We start from the raw sequence: 22,130 nt of genomic DNA, 5'->3' as shown, positions 1-22,130 counted from the left end.
ATAGTATATTGAATTTGGAAAAAATAAAATAATTTCTTCTAAGTTCAGTAGAAACACAAGAAGGTCTACATAGATAAAATGGGACAGCATAGAAAAGTCCAAAAGTAAAACCATGTTGTGGAGGAACCTTGTGGCTTCCTGGTATACTGGACCAGCACGGTGGGTCCTGAGTGGGCCTGCAATGGCCTCCCCACTGCAGGCAGTGCTTGGTGGACTCTGGAGTTCTGAGCAGGCAAGTGGTACCATCCATTCCTGAGGCTGGGCAGCCTGGTGTAAGTGCCCTGTGCACTTTCCCCCGACTCCAGCTAACTTGGGACTCTTGCTTGGCCCCAGACAGGGAACCTTGTGGCTTCTGGGTGCACTCGACCAGCATGGTGGGTCCTGAGCGGGCCTGTAATGGCTCCCTGCTCCCAGTCATGCTTGGCGGACTCTGAAGTTCTAAGCAAGCAAGTGGGTGCCATTGGTTTCACAGGCTGGGCTTTCCTGTCTCAATTCAGGAAACTAGGTGGCCAGAGTCCCAGGACCTGAGAGCACAGAAGAGGATTTCCAACAGAACCTGGGGAAACTTTGGAATAACACTTGAAACACTTGAAACACAGAAATATAGGAAAATGACAAAAGGAAAGACCAAATTACAATCTCAAATCTCCAGCTCATCCAAAGAAACCTTAGAAATAATTACATAGAAGAAAACATATGCCACACACCTGAAATATTGGACACAGTAGCAACTGAAATAAAGAAGCAATTCTGGGAAGCTTTAAAGGAATTCAAACTAAAATTAATCTCCCAGGTAGAAGAAGAAATGATGAAAGAAATGAAGGAGATGCTGAACATATCTAAAGAAGACACAGTTTAAAAATTGGAGGAACTGAAAAAAAGATAGAATCTCTGGATGTGCTCATCCAGAGAAGAAACAAACAGATTACATAAAGCAGATGCAAAGAGATATACAAGAAATCAAAAATTCCACTGAAAGCTGTAAAAACTGCCTCAATGAAAGTGAAGACAGAATTTCAGACCTCGAAGACAAGATTGCAGCTAGTGAACAGGAAAAGAAAGATCTTTTAAAAATAACAATGAATCAGGAAATAACAATTCAACAACTGTAAGATGATGCAAAGAAAAACAACATAAGATTGATAGGTATTAATTCAAAAGAAGGGGACAACATAAAGGATGTCAAGAGGATATTTAGAGAAGGAACAGATGAAAATTTCCCAAACATGAGATCGAAAGCAACATCAGGATCAGTGAAGCATATAGGACTCCAAATAGTCATACCCAAAATAAAACGACACTTAGACATATAATAATCACCATTCCAGAAATCCAACATAAGAATAGAATATTAAAAACTGTCAGAGAGAAAAGACAGATCACTTATAATGGAAAACCTATCAGAATCATAGCAGAATTCTCAGCAAAAACAATAAAGTTGGTGGATATCTCCGCCCAGACTGTTGGAGTCCCTCCAGGCTTCCAGGTGCAGTGAAGGGGAGAGGTGGGTTTGAGGCTTCTACATCCGCCTCCCCATCCCGGTTGCACTTGGAGAAGTGCTGAGCTCCCGACGGGTGGGCGGGCCCACACTATCACCCGAGCCCAGCCTGTTTTGCTGCCGCGCCTGGCCATCGGTGTGCAGAGGAGGGGCTGGGCAGATCTGGGCAGATCTGGGGTGCCTTCATCGGCCTCTCTGTGTGTCTGGAGGACTGTGGATATCTCTGCAAGCAGGGAGGCATCAAAGGTTCCTGAGGCTCCGCGGCCTGTGGTGAGTACCCTAACCCGGCTGCGATTGAAGAACTGTGGAGCTTCCAAGGCGCAGGTGGGCGCACAGTGTCTCTGAGGCCCAGCCTGTCTGGAACTGCGGAGCTCTGAGCAGGCAGAGGAGGGCCACTGGTTATGCAGGCCCAATGGTTTGGGGTAGCGGGGTGCCAGAGTCTCAGTAGCTTGCAAACATAGAAGGGGATTTTCAACAGATCCTGAGGAAGCTTTCAAATAACACTTGAAACACAGAAATATAGGAAAATGACAAAACGAAAGACCAAATTACAACCTCAAACTTCCAGCCCATCTCAAGAAACCCTAGGAGCGATGTATATAGAAGAAAATATATCCCATCCACCTCATATATCGGACACAATAGCTACTGAAATTGGCAAGCAACTCCAGGAAGCTTTAAAGAAATTCAAACTCGAAATAATCTCCCAGATAAAAGAAGAAATGATAAAAGAAATGAAAGAGATTCTACATATATCTAAAGAAAACACAGATAAAAAATTGGAGGAACTAAACAAAAAGATAGAATCCCTAGACGAGCAATATAAGAAACAAACAGAATACCTAATGCAGATGCACAGAGATATACAGGAAATAAAAAACTCCACTGAAAGTTGTAAAAACCGCCTTAATGAAAGTGAAGATAGAATTTCAGACCTTGAAGACAGGATTGCAGCTAGTGAACAGGAAAGGAAAGATCTTTTGAAAATAACAAGGAATCAGGAAACAACAATTCAACAACTGCAAGATGATGCAAAGAAGAATAACATAAGAATGATAGGGATTAATGAAAGAGAGGGAGACAACATGAAGGATGTCAGGAGGATATTTAGAGAAGTAATAGCTGAAAATTTCCCAAGCACGAGATCAGAAACTGACATCAGGATCAGTGAAGCATATAGAACTCCAAATAGTCATAACCAAAATAAAACTACACCCAGACATATAATAATCACCATCCCAGAAATCCTACACAAGAATAGATTATTAAAAGTTGTCAGAGAGAAAAGACAGATCACTTATAAAGGAAAACCTATCAGAATCACAGCAGACTTCTCAGCACAAATAATAAAGTCAAGAAGAGCATGGAGTGAAGTATTCCAGATCCTAAAGCAAAATGATTTCCAACCTAGACTGATATATCCTGCAAAACTATCATTCAAAATAGATGGTGAAATACGATACTTCCATGACAAAGAACAGCTGAAGAACTTCATGAACACCAAACCAACCCTGCAAAAATTATTGAAAGACAGTTTAGATACACAAAGGAAAAAACCACTAAGCAAAGCAAATAATTAAACAGAACAGAAAGATAAAGTTGCAACAGCAGAGAGATAACATTCCTACAATTAACCAGCATTTAACAGTAATAACCATTAATGTAAATGGTCTCAATGCACCAATCAAAAGAAACAGACTAGCAGAATGGATCAAGAAACAAAATCCAACCATATGCTGTTTACAGGAAACCCATCTAACCCAGAAGGATACTCACAGACTGAAAGTCAAAGGATGGAAAACAATTCTTCATGCAGCAGGAATCCAAAAAAAAGGCAGGAGTAGCCATTCTGTTTGCAGACAATGTGAACTTTAAACCAACAATGACCATAAAGGACAAAGTAGGTCACTACATACTCGTAACGGGAAAACTCCAAGAGGAAGAGATAACTATCTTAAATATATACGCACCAAACTCCAGAACACCCAGTTATATAAAACAATTATTAACAGAAATGAAAACTCAAATTATCAGTAACACAATTGTAACAGGAGACCTTAATACACCATTGACACCAAGGGACAGATCAACCAGACAGAAAATGAGCAAAGAAATAACAGAATTGAATCACACCTGCGAACAAATGGATTTGATAGACATATACAGAATGTTACACGCAACAACATCAGAATACACATTCTTCTCAGCAGTACATGGATCATTTTCTAAAATACACCATATATTAGCTCACAGAACATATTTAAACAAATGCAAAAGAGTTGAAATCATCCCTTGCATAGTATTGGATCATAGTGCTCTGAAATTAGAAATTAATGATAAAAGATACTGCAAAAATCCCACAAACACATGGAAACTGAATAACACACTCTTGAGTAATCAGTGGGTCATAGAAGAAATTAAAGAAGAAATTAAACAATACCTAAAAGAAAATGAAAATGCAGATACAACTTACCGGAATCTGTGGGACGCAATGAAAGCCGTCCTGAGAGGAAAATTTATTGCACTGAGTTCCCACATCAGGAAAACAGAACGAATACAAATAAATAACTTGATGCTACACCTCAAACAGCTAGAAAAAGAAGAGCAAGTCAAGCCCAAAGCCAAAAGAAGAGAGGAAATTATAAAAATCAGAGCAGAAATCAATGCAATAGAGACTAAGAAAACAATCCAAAGAATCAACGAATCAAAGAGTTGGTTCTTTGAAAGAATAAATAAAATTGATAAGCCCCTAGCCAACCTTATTTTAAAAAGGGAAGAAAAAGCTCAAATTCATGCAATAAGAAATGAAAAAGGACAAATCACTACACACCCAATAGAAATACAGAAGATAATCAACACCTATTTTGAAAACCTCTACTCTCAAAAGTTTGATAACATAGAAGAAATAGACAGATTCTTAGAAGCATATGAAGTACCAAAGCTAGATCAAGAGGATGTAAGGATTAAGAACATAAAAGAAGAAGTAGGGACACAAACAAGTGAACTACAAAAGCTACTCACAGAAATAATCCAGGGGAATTTTCCTAATTTAGCAAAAGGTAAAGACACTCAGATGTATGAGGCATACAGGACTCCAGTAACCTACAACCCAAACAGAGCAACACCCAGGCATATAATAATAAAAATTACAGAAATTCAATACAAGAACAGAATATTGAAAGCTGTCAGAGACAAGAAACAGACCACTTACAAGGGAACACCCATCAGAATTACAGCAGATTTCTCTGCACAAACCATCAAATCACGAAGAGCGTGGGGGGAAATAATTCAAGCTTTGAAAGATAATAATCTCCAGCCAAGATTGAGATATCCTGCAGAACTGTCTCTGGAAATTGATGGAAAAACAAGGTGCTTCCAGGATAAAGAGGAACTGGGGGAATTTGCAACCATCAATTCATCTCTACAGAGAGTTTTGCAAGATATTCTAAAAAAAGAAAAATACAAAGAATCCAGAAATAGTGGCGGGGAGGCCACAATGAATAGAGCAGAGAACAAAATGAAGAAGACAAACTGATAGCTACTGACAGAAAAAGAGCTCAACAGAAATGAGGCAGAGAAGATTGGATGATAGGAACAGCTAATTTGGAGAAAATGACATCTTAAGAGGTAATACTGATTTAGTATCATCTTGTTTTGAAGTCTCATCTAGCTTTTGTTCTTCTGTCTCCACTGGTCTAAATAGGTTGTATCTTATTGGGTTTTATTATGGACGATAGTATAAGCAAAAACCCTTTAAAGACAAGGAGATTATACAGAAACCATTGTTCATTTTCTGTTAGTCGATTCTAAATACTCTGTAATGCTGTCATTCTCTTAAATGGTTTTACATTGTTTTGATATACTTAATGCTACAGTATACAAAGTTGTACTCAAGGATTTCAAGGAAAGAGACAATATGGTAACTACTTTGAGGTCAGGATTATCTGGTGGTGAAACACTATTCTGCTTAAATGGTTATGTTTTGATCTGCACTGTTTCGCTGTTATGCCCTCTTTTATCTCAATCTCCACTCCATTATTTACTTTTTTATTTTTATCCTTTTAATTAAAGGAAAAAAATAGCAGGATATATTATAGTAACCCACTTTGACTTTCCATTATCTCAATTTAAAGCCCTGTATTACTCTCACCATCTTGTTTTTGACTGATGTTCCCCTATTCTGTTTTGCTGGATAGTATCAGGTTCGAAAGTCTAGGCATCAGCTGTGAAGATAATGAGATTCATTATAAAGCCCATTCTCGTTGACTTTTATGTACTTTTGAAGACCTACAATGTCTCCAATGCTTTGATTTTGTCGGTTTTATTCTTTACTGTTTTGTTCAATCGTATTGTAACTAGTGATATAGGCAATTCTATTAGAGATAGTGGGAGGCATTATGGTAACCATTGTTGATCACATTGTATTATGTTTTTACATTATCTATTATGCCCACCCTTTTGACTTGACCGATTCTGTTCTGTTATGTCACATTTGGCTCTACTCTCTTCCAAAAAAGTAATAAGAACTGTGGGAGCAATGAAACCCAAAATGTGTAATAGTCATTGTACAAAAGAGAGGAAAAGAAAGTGCTCTAAACTATATAACTGCATGTATATTTAAGTGTATTAGATAGGAAATGATATCACAGAGTTTTATTGGATCATTGAACAGAACTGTTTACAGTATCATTGTTGGAATGTCCACTTTACAAGCTTTAATTTTTGTGACTTGAACAATTATTTCTAATATGACAATATGTAATCCATTAACTAGTGATTTCCTACTGTTTATTTTTTTTCTGTAAATCTGTATAACTTGTACCCTTTCTCTGCTTTTTTTTCTAATCTCCTTGATTAAATTTAAAAAAAAGAGGATGTAAAACTGTTGAATAACCCAATCTCTGCTAATGAAATTGAAAATGTAAGTAAGTCCTTACCCACCAAGAAGAGCCCAGGCCCAGATGGATTCACTGCAGAATTCTACAAGAAATACAAAGAACACCTAATGCCAACACTCCTCAAACTATTCAATGAAATTGAAAGGGAAGCAATCCTTCCTAAGTCATTCCTGGAAGCAAATATTACTCTAGTACCAAAACCTGAGAAGGACCCAACTATAAAAGAGATCTATAGACCGATCTCCCTAATGAACACAGATGCAAAAATCCTCAATAAAATATTGGCAAATAGGATCCAGCAAATCATCAAGAAGTTTATACACCATGGGCTTCCTGAGAACATGGCGGACAGACAGCAGCAGCTACTGAAGGCTCTCTAAAGGCTCGGCTCAGAGGCCAGGAATGATGCGGACTAAGGAGATACGAACCAGTAGAGATATGCTCTGCTGACTCAGGAATGAACTGGGCTGAGAGAATCTAACTTAGAATACAGTCCTGGCACTAAAATAGGAACAGAAAAATCTCGGTGTGGAGGCTCGACCCCGTGCCATTGGAAACCGCGGTTTGGATTTCCCGCCGCCCGGCGGCTGGCTGCCTCCACAGCGGCTCGGCAAGGAGAGACGCGCAGAAGCTCGGGAACGGGAGTCTGCGAACGGAGTCGGAAACAGGTCGGACAAGGAGGAAAACTGACTGGTGGCAAGGTGAGCGAGAAACTGACTCCCTACCACAGTTTGACTCCAGCGGAGGTTTCTCTGGGCTCGGGCAGTCCTGTAAGAGCAGGGTGTGGTGACAACTCCAGCTGCACATTCCCCTCTCGGACGGGATTGGTGAAAGGTGCCTGGCCTGAGAGACGCTGCTGGTGGACTCCCTAGGCTGGCCTAACCCAGATCCCAGAGCCTGATGGTGGCCCGGAGGAGCGACCGACTCCCGCGTAGGCTGCCTCCTCCGCAACTCCCTGGGGCGCAGCGGTGGGCGGGAACAACTAGCCAGCGCAATTTGATCAGGCTGTGGCTGACAGGCAGGGAAGCCGGGCCTCCTATGTAAGATTGCATTTTATAAGGAACAGAAAATATGGGGAAGGGAAGCAACAAAAAAGGCTCCTCGGCCCCCAATCCTGAGAAACAGGCAATAGTGGACACCGCACCAATATACATTAAGCGCCATCTAGAGAGCCTCATAGACCAATTCAGGAATGAAGTTATCAATGACCTGAAGCTAGAAGTATGCAGAATAGTTAGAGAAATGCTAAGCACCACCCAGGAAAAAGCAGATGGTGGAATGGAAGAACAGAAAAAGAGGGGAGAATTGCTTGATGGAGAAAACAGAGAAAGCATTGAGTATGTGAAGCAGGTTCAAAGAGACTATCAAGAAATTAAGAAGTCTATCCAAGAATGGCATAACAGCTTGAAAGAAACTAAGGACAGACTATCTGAATTGGAGGGCAGACTTGAAACATGGGAGACTGAAATGAAAAATTTCTTAAAAATAACAAAGAAACACACAGCAATAATACAAAGACAAGAAGATGATAAGAGGAGCCATAACTTAAGGATTAAGAACATAAAAGAAGAAGTAGGGACACAAACAAGTGAACTACAAAAGCTACTCACAGAAATAATCCAGGAGAATTTTCCTAATTTAGCAAAAGGTAAAGATACTCAGATGTATGAGGCATACAGGACCCCAGCTACCTACAACCCTAACAGAGCAACACCCAGGCATATAATAATAAAAATTACAGAAATTCAATACAAGAACAGAATATTAAAAGCTGTAAGAGACAAGAAACAGATCACTTACAAGGGAATACCCATCAGAATTACAGCAGATTTCTCTTCACAAACCATCAAATCATGAAGAGCATGGGGAGAAATAATTCAAGCTTTGAAAGATAATAATCTCCAGCCAAGATTGAGATATCCTGCACAACTGTCCCTGGAAATTGATGGAAAAACGAGATGCTTCCAGGATAAAGAGGAACTGGGGGAATTTGCAACCACCAATTCAACCCTACAGAAAGTATTGCAGGATATTCTAAAAAAAGAAAAATACAAAGAACCCAGAAATAGTGGCAGGGAGGCCACAACGAATGGAGCAGAGAACAAAATGAAGAAGACAAACTGACAGCTACTGACAGAAAAAGAGCTCAACAGAAATGAGACAGAGAAGATTGGATGATAGGAACAGCTTTTTTTGGAGAAAAGGACATCTTAATAGGTAATGCTGATTTAGTACCATCTTGTTTTGAAGTCTCATCTAGCTTTTGTTCTTCTGTCTCCAATGGTCTAAACAGGTTGTATCTTATTGGATTTTGTTATGTACGATAGTATAAGCAAAAACCTTTTAAAGACAAGGAGATTATACAGAAACCATTGTTCATTTTCTGTTAGTCGATTCTAAATACTCTATAATGCTGTCATTCTCTTAAATGGTTTTACATTGTTTTGATATACTTAATGCTACAGTATATGAAGTTGTACTCAAGGACTTCAGGGAGGGAGTCAATATGGTAACTATTTTTGGGTCAGGATTATCTGGTGGTGAAACACTATTCTGCTTAAATGGTTATGTTTTGATCTGCCCTGTTTCACTGTTATGCCCTCTTTTTTCTCAATCTCCACTCCATTATTTACTTTTTTATTTTTATCCATTTAATTAAAGGGAAAAATATAGCAGGATATAATATAGTAACCCACTTTGACTTTCTATTATCTCGATTTGAAGCCCTGTATTACTCTCACCATCTTGTTTTTGACTGAGGTTCCTCTATTCTGTTTTGCTGGATAGTATCAGGTTCGAAAGTTTAGGCATCAGCTGAGAATATAATGAGATTCATTATAACGCCCATTCTCGTTGACTTTTATCTACTTTTGAAGACCTACAATATCTCCAATGTTTTGGTTATGTCGGTTTTATTCTTTACGGTTTTGTTCAATTGTATAACAACTAATGATATAGGCAATTCTATTAGAAATAGCGGGAGGCATTATGGTAACCATTGTTGATCACCTTGTATTATGTTTTTATATTATCTATTATGTCCACCCTTTTGACTTGACCGATTCGGTTCTGTTATGTCACATTTGGTTTTACTCTCTTCCAAAAAAGCAATAAGAACCGTGGGAGCAATGAAACCCAAAATGTGTAATAGTCATTGTACAAAAGAGAGGAAAAGAAAGTGCTCTAAACTATATAACTGCATGTATATTTAAATGTATAAGATAGAAAATGATATCACAGAGTTTTATTGGATCATTGAACAGAACTGTTTGCAGTATCATTGTTGGAATGTCCACTCTACAAGCTTTAATTTTGTGACTTGAACAATTATTTCTAAGATGGCAATATGTAATCCATTAACTAGTGATTTCCTACTGCGCATTTTTTTCTCCTGTAAATCTGTATAACTTGTACCCCTTCACTGTTTATTTTTCTTTCTTTTCTTTTCTCCTTAAATAAAATAAAAAAAAGAAGATTATACACCATGATCAAGTGGGATTCATCCCAGGAATGCAAGGATGGTTCAACATACGCAAATCAATAAATGTAAGCCACCATATCAATAAAGCCAAAAATAAAAATCACATGATCATTTCTATAGATGCAGAAAAAGCCTTTGATAAAGTCCAACATTTATTCATGATAAGAACTTTACAGAAAATTGGAATAGATGGTCTTTACCTCAATATAATAAAGGCCATTTATGACAAACCAACAGCCAGCATCATACTAAATGGCCAAAAATTGAAAGCCTTTACTTTAAAATCGGGCACAAGACAAGGATGTCCTTTATCACCACTCCTATTTAATATAGTACTGGAAGTACTAGCCAGAGCAATTAGGCAAGAAAGAGAAATAAAAGGGGTAAAGATAGGAAAAGAAGAAGTTAAATTATCATTGTTTGCAGATGACATGATACTCTACATAGAAGACCCCCTAAACTCCATTGAAAGACTCTTAGATACAATAAATAAATTCAGTAATGTGGCTGGATACAAAATCAATACTCAGAAATCAATAGCATTCCTATACACGAACAACAAAATCACAGAGAGGGAAATAAGAGAAACTGGACTATTCACATTAGCAAGCAAAAAAATGAAATATTTAGGAATTACTCTTATGAAAGAAGTGAAAGACTTATACAGTGAAAATTATAATACACTGAAAAAGGAAACTGAAGATGATCTCAGAAAATGGAAAGACATCCCTTGTTCATGGATGGGAAGAACAAACATTGTGAAAATGGCCATTCTCCCAAAACTGTTATACAGATTCAATGCAATCCCAATAGAAATACCATCAACATACCTTATAGATCTAGAGAAATCACTCCTAAATTTCATCTGGAGCCAGAAGAGACCTAGAATCGCAAAGGCAATTCTAAGCAGCAAAGACAAAGTAGGAGGCACCACAATCCCTGACTTGAAGTTATACTACAAAGCAACAGTAGTAAAATCAACATGGTATTGGAATCAAAACAGAACCGAAGATCAATGGAATAGATTAGAAGATACAACCACAACTACAAACACACTCAACCAACCTTATCTTTGATAAATGAGCCAAGCAGGCTCACTGGAAGAATGACAGTCTCTTTAATAAATGGTGCTGGAAAAACTGGCTCTCCATTTGCCAAAAACTAAAGCTAGACCCATGTCTATCACCATGTACTAAATTAAAATCTAAATAGGTCAAAGATCTGAATATTAAAACAGAAACACTAAATCTATTGGAAGACAAATTAGGTAGAAACCTTGGAGACATAGGAGTAGGTAAAGAATTCATGAACAGGACTCAAACCGCACAGGAAATACTTCCCGGAATCAATAACTGGGACCACTTCTTATTAAAAAGTTTCTGCATGTCAAAAGAAATCTCCAGCATAGTGAAAAGAAAACCCACAACCTGGGAAAAGATTTTAGTGAACTCTCTCTCAGACAAGGGACTCTTGTCTAAAACATATAAAGAATTTAAAAAAACTCAGACCTCCAAAATTCAAAGATTCAATCCAAAAATGGGCATCTGAGATGAATATGCAATTCTCAGATGAAGAAATGCAAATGGCAAATAAATACATGAAAAAATGCTCATCATCATTGGTCATTAGAGAAATGCAAATTAAAACCACACTGAGATACCATCTCACTCCTGAAAGAATGGCCAGGATCCAGAAAACCAACAACAAATGCTGGAGAGGCTGTGGGGAAAAAGGAACTCTCCTGCACTGTTGGTGGGAGTGTAGACTGGTACAGCCTTTGTGGAGATCTGTCTGGAGATTTCTCAGAAAGTTGGGATTGGAAATCCCATTTATTCCAGCTATTCCACTTGTAGGCATATTCCCAGAAGAACTGAAAGCATCATACCACAATGATATATGTGCACCTATGTTTATAGCAGCACAATTTGTAATCGTCAGATCTTGGAAACAACCCAAGTGTCCATCAACTGAGGAATGGATAAAAAAGTTGTGGTATTTCTATACAATGGAGTATTATTCAGTTATAAAGATGGATCACATTGAGATATTTATCAATAAATGGGCGCAGCTTGAGACCATACTCATAAGTGAAATAAATCAATCTCGCATGTGTGAATACCGAATAGTTTCCCTAATGTAAGTATTGATTCAAATATATAAAAATATGTGGTAATCATGATTCCCCATTATGTGGCCTTGAAGCCATATAAAGTTTTCACTCATTAATTAGAAAGGCTTTATTCTGGGCTTCTTGATATGGAAATATTTGAAGCTATAGTATATGAAGTTTTATGCAAATATTTCAAGGAAAAAGACAGACACTATGGTAACTACTATTAAGTCGGGTTATATGGTGGTGAAGTACTAGGTTGCTGAAACAGTCATGCTTTGACCTCTATTGTTATAGTGTTATGTCCTGTTTTATCTCAATCTCCCCCTTATTCTTTAAAAAAATTATTTAGTTATTTCTTATGTTTGTCTTAAGGGGAAAAATTTAAAAAAATTAGGATATATAATAGTAACTCTTTTTGATTTCCTATTAACTTGTTTTGAAGTCCTGTAATACTCCCATGATCTTGTTTTGACTGTTTAGACTCTGTTCCATTCTGTATGATAGTATCAAGTTTGAGGGTATAGGCAACTACTTTGAAGGCAATAAGATTCACTAAGATGCCCATTCTGGTTTGACTATTGTCTCCTTTGGAAGTCCTGTAATTTTTACAATGCCTAAGTTTTATTGGTCTTGTTCTGTACTGTTTTGTCCAACTTTATAATATCTAATGAGATAGACAATTCTTTTTAAGGAAATAAGAGACAACGTTGATAACCATTGTTGATAACCTTGTACTCTGTTCTACACCATGTGCTATGTCTATCCTTGGTTTTGACTGACAGCTTTGTTTTGCCATATTTGACTGTATTCTCTTCCCCCAAAAAGTAATAAGAACTAAGGAGTAATAAAATCCAAAATGTGTAAATTTTGTTGTAAAAAAGAGAGGGAGAAAAAAAAAAGAGCTCTAACGGATATAACAGCAAGTGTGTTTAGGGGTGTTAAATAGCAGACTATATCAATGTTTTTGGATCATTGAACACAGCTGTTTGCATTCTCCCTGTTTGAATGTCCACTTTGTACTCTTTGATACTGTGATTTGAGCAAATATTTTTCAAGATGATAATATGTAATCTATTAACAGGTGATTTCTTACTGTTATGTTTTTTTTTTTTTGTAGTTCTGTATTACGTGTACCCTTACACCGCTTTGTTTTGTTTTGTGTTTTTCTCTTTTTCCTTTTAAATAAAATAAAAAAAAAACACCAACAATAAAGTCAAGAAGAGCATGGAGTGAAGTATTCCAGATCCTAAAGCAAAATGATTTCCAACCTAGACTGATGAACCCTGCAAAACTGTCCTTCAAAATGGATGGAGAAATAAGATACTTCCATGACAAAGAACAGCTGAAGAACTTCATGATCACCAAGCCAGCCGTGCAAAGAATATTGAAAGACAGTTTAGATACACTTAGGAATAATCCACTAAAAAAAAGCAGATAATTAAACAGAACAGAAAGATAAAGATGCAACAGAAGAAAGATAACATGTCAACAATAAACCAACATATAACAGTTATAACCATTAATGTAAATGGTTTTAATGCACCAATTAAAAGAAACAGCCTGGCAGGATTGATCCAGAAACAAAATCCAACCATATGTTGTCTACAAGAAACCCATCTGACCCCAAAGGATACTCACAGACTGAAAGTCAAAGGATGGAAAACAATACTTCATGCAACAGAAAGCCCCCAAAAAGTGAGAGCTGTCATTCTGTTTTCAGACAATGTGAACTTTAAACCAATAATGATCAGAAGAGATAAAGAAGGTCACTACATACTGGTTAGGGGGAAACTTCAAGAAGAAGAGGTACCAGTCTTAAATATATCTGCACCAAATTTCAGAGCACCCAGTTATATAAATCAAGTATTAACAGAAATGAAAAACCAAATTAGCAATAACACAATTATAACAGGAGATCTTAACACACCATTGACGCCAAGGGACAGATCAACCAGACAGAAAATCAGCAAAGAAATAGCAGAACTGAATCACATCTGTGAACAAATGGACTTAATAGACATATACAGAATGTTCCATCCAACAACATCAGAATACACATTCTTCTCAGCAGTGCACGGGCCATTCTCTAAAATAGACCATATGTTAGCTCACAAGCATATTTAAATAAATGCAAAGAGTTGAATTTATCCCTTTTATGTTATCAGATCATAGTGCTATGAAATTAGAAACTAATGATAAAAGAAACTGCAAAAATCCCATAAGCACATGGAAGCTGAATAACACACTAGTGAGTAATCAATAGGTCACAGGGAAAATTAAAGAAGCAATTAAACAATACCTACCATCAAACAAAAATACAAATACAAATTACCGGAATCTGTGGGATGCAAAGAAAGCCGTCCTCAGAGAAAAATTTGTTGCACTGAGTTCCCACATCAGGAAAACAGAGCAAATACAAATAAACACTCTGATATTACACCTCAAACATCTAGAAAAAGAAGAGCAAATCAAGCACAAAGCCAAAAGAAGGGACAAAAATATAAAAATCAGAGCAGAAATTAATGCAATAAAGACTAAGAAAACAATCCAAGGAATCAATGCATCAGAGTTGGTTCTTTGAAAGAATAAGTAAAATTGATAAGCCTCTACCAAACCTTATTTTAAAAAGGGAAGAACAAACTCAAATTCAAGCAATAAGGAATGAAAAAGGAAAAAATCACTACAGATTCTGTAGAAAGACAGAAGATCATCAACATCTATTTTGAAAACCTCTACCCTCATAGGTTCGATAATAGAAGAAATTGACAGATTCCTGGAAACATATGAAATACCAAAGCTAGGTCAAGAAGATGTAAAACTATTGAATAACCCAATTTCTATCAATGAAATTGAGAATGTAATTAAGTCCTTACCTACAAAGAAGAGCCCATGCCCAGATGGATTCACTGCAGAATTCTACAAGAAATACAAAGAAGACTTAATGCTGACGTTCCTCAAACTCTTCAATAAAATTGAAAGGAAAGCAATCTTACTTCAGTCATTCCTGACTTAAGCAAATATTACTATAGTACCAAAACCTGAGAAAGATCCAACTGAAAAAGAGAACTACAGGCCAATCTCCCTAATGAACACAGTTGCAAATATCCTCAATAAAATATTGGCAAATAGGATGCAGCAAATCATCAAGAAGATTATACACCATGACCAAGTGGGATTCATCCAAGACATGCAGGGTTGGTTCAACATACATAAATCAATAAATGTAATCCACCATATCAATAAATCCAAAACTAAGAATCACACGATCATTTCTATAGATGCAGAAAAAACTTTTAATAAGGTCCAACATTCATTCATGATAAGAACCTTACCGAAAATTGAAATAGATGGTCTTTACCTCAATATGATAAAGGCCATCTATGACAAACCAACAGCTAGTATCATGCTAAATGGCCAAAAACTGAAGGCCTTTACCTTGAAATCAGGCACAAGACAAGAATGTCCTTTGTCATTGCTCCTATTTAATTTAGTACTGGACATACTAGCCAGAGCAATTAGAGAAGAGAGAGAAATGCAAGGGAAAAAGATAGGAAAAGAAGTTAAATTATCATTATTTGCAGATGACATGATAGTCTACATAGAAGACCCCCAAAACTCCATTGAAAGAATCCTAGATATAATAAATATATTCAGCAATGTAGCTGGATACAAAATCAATGCTCAAAAATCAACAGCATTTCTGTACACTAACAACAAGATCACAGAAATTGAAATAAGAGAAGCCACACCCTTACATTAGCAAACAAAAAAATGAAATATTTAGGAATTATCCTCACAAAACAAGTGAAAGCTTTATATAGGAATAATTATGATACATTGAAAAAAGAGTGAAGAGGAACTCAGAAGGTGGAAAGACATCCCTTGCTCATGGATAAGAAGAATAAATATTGTGAAAATGGCCATTCTTCTAAAATTGTTATAGAGATTCAATGCAATCCCAATAACCATCAACATACCTCATAGATCTAGAGAAGTAACTTCTAAAATTTATCTGAAATCAAAAGAGACTTAAAATAGCAAAGACAATTCTAAGCAGCAAAGGCAAAGCAGGAGGCATCACAACCCCTGACTTGAAGTTATACTACAAAGCAACTGTAGTAAAATCAACATGGTATTGGAATCAAAACAGAGCCAAAGATCAATGGAATAGATTAGAAGATACAACCACAACTACAAACACACTTAACCACCTTATCTTTGATAAAGGGGCCAAACAGGTTCATTGGAAGAACCACATCTCTTTAATAAATGGTGCTGGAAAAACTGGCTCTCCATATGCTGAAAACTAAGAATAGACGCACTCCTATCACCATGTACTAAATTAAAATCTAAATAGATCAAAGATCTGAATATTAAAACAGAAAAACTAAATCTATTGGAAGACAAGTTGTGTAAAACCATAGGGGACATAGGGGTAAGTGGAGAGTTCATGAACAAGAATCAATCTGCATGAGAAATACTTCCCAGAATCAACAACTGGGATCATGTCTTATTAAAAAGTTTCTGCACCTCCAAAGAAATCTCTAGAATAGTGAAAAGAAAACCTATAAACTGGGAAAAAAAATCTTAGTGAACTGTCCCTCAGACAAAAGTCTTCTGTCTAAAACATATAAAGAATAAAAAAAGTCAGACCCCCAAAACTCAAGGATCCAATCCAAAAATGGGCATCTGAGATGAATACGCACTTCTCAGATGAAGAAACACAAATGGCAAATAAATACATGGAAAAATGTTAATCATCATTACTCATTAGAGAAATACAAATTGAAACCACACTGAGATTTCATCTCACTCCAGAAAGAATTGCCAGGATCAAGAAAACTACCAACAGCAAATGCTGGCTGGATTGTGGGGGAAAAGGAACTCTCCTGCACTCCTGGTGGTAATATAGACTGGTGCAACCATTGTGGAGGTCAGTCTGGAGATTTCTCAGAAAGCTGGGATTGGAGATCCCATTTGTTCCAGCTATTCCATTTCTAGGCATATTCCCAGAAGAACTGAAGACTTCATACCACAGTGATATATGTGCATCCACGTTTAAAGCGGCACTATTTGTAATAGCCAGATCTTGGAAACAACCTAAGTGTCCATCAACTGAGGAATGGATAAAAAATATACAATGGAATATTATTCAGCTATAAAGAATGATCACATTGAGATATTTATAAATAAATGGACGCAGTTTAAGACCATACTCATAAGTGAACTAAATCAAACTCACATGTATAAATACTGAATAGTTTCCCTAATGTAAGAAATGATAAGAATACAAAAAATATGTGGTAATAATGATTCCCCATTACATTGCTATGAAGACTTATAATGCTTTAACTCATTAATTAGTATGGTTTTATTCCGGATTGTTTGATTTTATTGCCTGTGTTGGTGTGAACAGCTATTTTGAAGAAAACAAGACATTATAATAGCTAGTGATGATTTAATATCATCTTGTTTTGAAGTTCCACCAAGCTTTTGTTCTTCTGTCTCCATTGGTTTTATCATGTTGTATGCTACTGGCTTTTATTATATGTGATAGTATAAACAAAATTTTTTGTGCACAAAAAGATATTATAGTAGTCTTTGTTTGTTTTCTGTTAGTTGATTCTGAATACCCTGTAATACTTTCATTCTCTCGAATGTTTTTACATTGTCTTTTTATGTTTTATACTATAGTATATACTCAAATATTTCAAGGAAGGAGACACTATGGTAGCTACTGTTCTGTTGGATTGCCTTGTGGTGAAACACTATAAACACTTGCTTAAACTGTTCTGTTCTGAGCTGTGTTGTTGTGTCTTTTTTTATCTTCATCTTTTTTTAAAATAAAATTAAATTAAAAATGAAAGAATTGCTGTCCCTAAGAAATTAATCAATAATAAATGCTGTCAGGATCATGGGGAAAAAGGAACACTTTTCCAATATTGATTAGAGTGTAGTATGATAACATCACTGTGGAAACTAATAAGTCCCATTCAATTCAGCTATTACCCATCTGTGTATTTTCCCAAGAGAACTGAAAACATCACACCACTGCAATATATGTGCATTCTTGTTTATAACAGCACAATTTGTAATAGGTAAATCTTGGTAACAACTCTAATGTTATCAATTGTGGAATGAATAAAAAGATATAGTATCTTTATACAAAGAAGTACTGACCAGCTATAAAGAAGGATACATTTGAGATTTTACAGATTAAAGGGATGCAACTTGAGACCATACTTATAAGGGAAATAAATCAGAATCATGTGTAAATATTGTAATGTCTTGCTAGAGTAAGAAACTGAAACAGTAAATAAGATCCAAAATGTACAATAGATAATGTGAAATTGAAAGGTAAGAAAACTGCTCAAAAAGAAAGAATAACTGATGTAGAGAAAAGCGGAAAATAAAAAAGGAAAAGATAATTTATCTATATACACAATATAGATAACTATACTACTATTGTCTGTTAGTTTATCAAAAAAGGTTTGCACCTTCATTGATTGTTTGATTATTTTTTCATATCTATGCCTTGTAACCTGAATAACTACATTGAAGATAACAGTATGCAATGCATTAACCATTATTAATCTTTATTTTGCTTTGAAAAAATAAATAAAACTCAGCCTTAAAAAATGTACCCATAACTTTTTGGATATCCATCCTGTTAAATCAGGACATTTGTGACTATGATATATATATATATATATATATATATATATATATATATATATATATGTATGTGCTCCATAATGAATACCCTGTGCCTTTCTTTGCCTTCTCGGAGGTTTATGATACATGCTGTTCTGCTTTCACAGTTATTGACAGATTTGTTTCACTCATCATTCAAGTACAGTGTAAATATAGTTTAGTATAAATAAGTAATTGTATCATGCTGGTCATTTCCCACCTTAAACAAGCAATTTGGCATTGTACCTATATCTTAGTGTATTTATGGAGGGTCATGAAGCATATGTTGGTGGGAAGTGAAGGAGATAGTTAAAGTCTGAGGGTCTTTGGTATTGATGGAAGAATTAGCCTAATTGAAGCATTGAATAAGATGGATTTTTGCTGTATGAACTAATTTATTCATTTCACAGACTGCTTATTTGCAAAACACGGAGATTTCTACCACCTTTTACATACACAGAACAAAAATCACTGAATATTTTATAATGTATAATATATACTTGATACCATTTTCAAACAATAGTTTAACAGCTGTCACAACACTAATCATGAGAGACATACATAATAAATGATAAATAAATAAATAAACTGAAACAACCAAGTGTGAAAAAAAGGAGATCAGATTCAAATAAGTACGTGCTTATAGAGGAATATGTGTATGCATGTTTTTTAAATAAGTAAATTATAAATATTTTTCAGCACTGAGAATTTATGATATAAAGACACACTGACAACATTCATCCTGCTTATCTTCTCCCTGTGGAAACACCTAAAGAGGATGGGGCACAGTTAGATAACTGATAGTTTATAGGAACAGCATGGCACAGCTCATGCATAAATCCTTGTACAGTTTGAATTTTGAAGTCTGAAGAAACTCAGTGCTTAGGAATTTTCTTGTGCTGGTTAAATTGTTCTTCTTTTCTGTATATCTTAGAGTTTTGTTATGGTGTGTGCCAAGAACTGAGGTAGCCAGACTCAGTTATAGAAGTAAAACGAGACAGCTTAACAATGCAAATAAATATCATCATGTGAATGTTAGCAGATGCACTTCACTGTTTTTCTCAATATGAACTGAAAATACTCAAAGATGCTGTGGGTAAAACACACAGACAGTATCTACAAAAAGTTCAGCTGGGCTTCTGAGGAAATACAAGATTTTCATGCAGAAAATTATAAAGCCACTCACTGGATATCTTTATGTTTACCTGTTTAGTTGATGTTCCTTATGCAAATTGTTTAGGAAAGCATGTTCTGAATTTTCAAGAATAAGACACACATCATTTCATCTGAACACATTAACAAATCTTCAGCAGTGTTTTTAGACATTGGAACTTTTCTGACAGACAATGCATGGTCTTCCACAGAACATATTGGCAATCACTTTGCGTGCATAATAGGAAATTTAGGAAATGGATCCATAACAGTGGTAAATTTCATGTACTGGGCCAAGAAGAAAGTGATTTCTTTAATTGATAAAATTCTCACTGCTTTGGCAATCTTCAGAGTTGGTTTTCTCTGACTACTATTCATAAATTGGTGGGTATCTGAGTTTTACACAAATTTTACTAATGACTAGAGAGATGTTACAAATGATTTTTGTTACCTGAATTGTGGCCTGTCAATTTAGCAGGTGGCTTGCCGCATGCCTCAGCATCTTTTATTTTCTGAAGACAGCCAACTTTACTAATTCTACTTTTCTTTACCTAAAGTGGAGAATTACAAAGGTAGTTTCAGTGCCCTTGCTGGTATCTATAGTTCTATTGTTTTTGAATATCTTACTAATGCAAATATATATTAATGAATGAATTAGTGACTACAAAACAAACATGTGTTACAGTTCCAGTTCAAGTAATTCTACAGAGTTTTCCAGAAATCTTTTGCTTGTATTCATAATCTTTTGCTTTTACAGTATTCATACTGATACCCTTCTCTGTGTCCCTGACAACATTCATCCTGCTCGTTTTCTCACTGTGGAGACACGTGAAGAGGATGGGGCACAACGTCAAAGGATCTAGAGATGCCAGCACCAAGGCACACATAAAAACTTTGCAAACTATGGTTGCTTCTCTGCTATTGTACATCATTTTTACCTTTTTTTAATATATTAATAACTCTAAAATTCAGAAGAAAAATCTCATTTTTTTTCTCCTGTCATCTATTCTGATAAGTTCTCTTTGGGTCACTCAGTTGTCTTGATTCTGGGAAGCAATAATCTCAGACAGGCTTCTATCAATGCTGGTGTGGCTGAGGTGTTGGTCTAAAGATGTAAAATCCTTGGATCCATAGACATTTCAGAGACCATCTTGCATGTTCTAAAAGAAACTCAGATATTTCTATATTTATAAGCTGTACTTTCCAAATGTTCTTCTTTTACCTGTAAGTGTGGAATTTACAACAGTATGTTGGAATAAGAACTATCTAAGTAATTTACATCTTTAAGAATAGATTGAAATACATATATATATATATATATATATATATATATATATATAGTCAATGTAGAACACATACATGGAAGAAATTTTGTTATAATTTTTTGTACCTGGGATTGAACTCACAAACTTGTGCTTGCCAGGCAGATGCTTATACCACTGAGCTAAATACCCGGCCCCAAAATAATGTTTTTCTCAATTAGAATATTTCAAATTTGAAAATGAGAAATTTATACTATGTAAGATACATGTGTATATGTACATGTAAAGCATAGCTATTAAAATTTCCTAATTTTTTATGCCACAAATATTTTTTATGTATAATACCTATTTTAGGTATTATACATATAATCTATAATTGAAAAATGAAAAATAAAATATAGACTGTTGAAAATCAATACATTAATTTCATAAGTTTAAATACTAGGCCTTAACTATAAATTAAATAAAACTACTTAGAATCATGAGGTTAGTTTTTGAATTGTCTATGTATAGTATTACTTTCACATTTAAGAATTCTTTAAGGATTTTATGTTTATTGTGAATAGCCATTTCATATTTGGGAGTATACTGTGTCTTCCATTTCTTTAATGAAGGACATTTTCACACTTCATTTTAATTTTAATGCTAAAGAATGCTGTGCTATAAAAATGTTCATCTTTTTTTGAGTACCATGTAGGGAAATAGATGTTTTTGTTACTTTATGCTATCACATATTCTTATTTTACTTGGTTGTAAAAAAAATCAAGTTCTTATAGGAGGAGAAAATTAAAGTAACATCAGATACAAGCACATAGTTAACATGAACTATAGTTATGTTATTAACATTTTTGTATGGTATAAAAGAGAAATAAAATAATCTTGTAAAATATTTGCAAATTTAAAATAAATTGAAGTCAAGAGGTGATAAAGAGAAGAAAACATTATTAAATACTGTGTTGAGTACTGTTAAATATTCAGTAAGATTAAATCTTATATATGTTTAAAGTAACATTTATTCATCTTTATTTTCACA

General features: G+C 35.4%; 1 pseudogene; it reads left to right on the top strand.

Moving 5' to 3' along the window:
* The first annotated feature begins 371 nt into the window (after positions 1-371).
* On the top strand, positions 372-20,783 carry LOC100728051 (taste receptor type 2 member 14-like; annotated as a pseudogene).
* Positions 20,784-22,130: the final 1,347 nt, after the last annotated feature.

The sequence above is a fragment of the Cavia porcellus genome, unplaced genomic scaffold, assembly GCF_034190915.1.
Source record: "Cavia porcellus strain 051 isolate PalLab524CR breed Dunkin Hartley unplaced genomic scaffold, mCavPor4.1 scaffold_27, whole genome shotgun sequence".
In the NCBI taxonomy this organism is placed as follows: domain Eukaryota; kingdom Metazoa; phylum Chordata; class Mammalia; order Rodentia; family Caviidae; genus Cavia; species Cavia porcellus.
The sequence above is the reverse complement of the archived record's forward strand: the minus strand, read 5'-3'. Positions and strand labels throughout refer to the sequence as shown.